Genomic DNA, 1,427 nt, shown 5'->3' with positions numbered 1-1,427 from the left:
TCATCATCATCATCATCATCATCATCATCATCATCATCATCATCATCATCATCCATGTAAGCTTCACATATTGAAATTGATTCAAAACCTGTATAGGACATTCAGTGTTGATTGTGCTAAAAAATGTGAAGTGTGGAATAATAATATGTTCCTTGCGCTGCACATTAAAATAAAGAAAGAGGTTTAAAAAACAAACAAACAAAATTTACCCCCCAAAAAAAAACAACAACAACAACAACCCCCCCCCCCCCCAACCTGAAAAAAAGAGAAACGGAAAAAAGGACGACCACAAGAACTTGAGCTCAACGGGGGGAGAATCTACAATCACAAAAACTACGCTTGTGGTGAAGAAGCAATCAATCTCTCTGGCATTTTGAATTTCTAGGGACGGAAACATCCTTCCTTTCTGCACATGCGACCATATTAATGAGAGAGATGAAATTACTGACTTCAGAGAATAGAAATAATAATTAGATAGGAAAGTTTTTAAAAAATATTTTGTTTACTTTAAGTTTAAGCATACGTTTTGCTTACTCCTTATAATTATTTTGACTTCTATTGATATGAGAGCACAAAGAGGGACTAAGCACCACATGTTATGTTTGTCGCCAAAGAGGCTATAATATTAGTACAAGAGTTAGTGGCAGTGATGTCTCCCACGTAAAGTAAAGGAACGGAGGCTGTGTGGTCTCCCATGTAAAGTAAAGGAACGGAGGCTGTGTGCCCACTCTGGGACGCTGAACCTCAAAGGCAAGACATGCGCAGTTCCACAGACGGGTGAGTACTTTACAAAACTCGCGAGGAGGCGTCTCGGCGGTCTTAGGAATAAATCTACAAGCTTGCACTGAAATATGGGGACAGATTGGTGTTAAATATTACTAGAGCTCGCGGTGAGCGGGGTGTGGAGCTCAGATTTTTAAAAATGTAAATGGGGGAACGCGTCCGTGTCGATGAGGGTAAGAAGACACCCCATGTCTGACATGCATGACGTCACTGCTGCGAGCTCTAGTGTTATTATATAACCTCTTTGTTTGTCGCTAATATTTATATACATGTATATACAACCCTCAATGGTGACTGAGTTAGGAGATAATGCACTGTACTCGTAATTGTGAGGTTGCTTGTGGGTTCAAGGGTTCGAGCCTCAGGCCCAATGTTGTGTCCCTAGGAAAGACATTTTTTTTACGAATCTTCCTTTCTTTATTCAGGTGGGAATTGGTACCCAGGTACCCGGCGTAGACAGCGAAAGCAGCTTGCACTGTATGCTCACCAGGATGCTTGCTGGGGTAATAATATAGATTGTAAAGCGCAGAGAGATTGCTGTAGAACGGGAATTTGCGAAATGATTATTATTATTATTATTATTATTATTATTATTATTATTATTATTATTATTATTATTATTATTATTATCATTATTACTTCTA

Source organism: Aplysia californica, unplaced genomic scaffold (assembly GCF_000002075.1).
Source record: "Aplysia californica isolate F4 #8 unplaced genomic scaffold, AplCal3.0 scaffold00028, whole genome shotgun sequence".
In the NCBI taxonomy this organism is placed as follows: Eukaryota; Metazoa; Mollusca; class Gastropoda; order Aplysiida; family Aplysiidae; genus Aplysia; species Aplysia californica.
Note: the sequence above shows the minus strand (reverse complement) of the source record.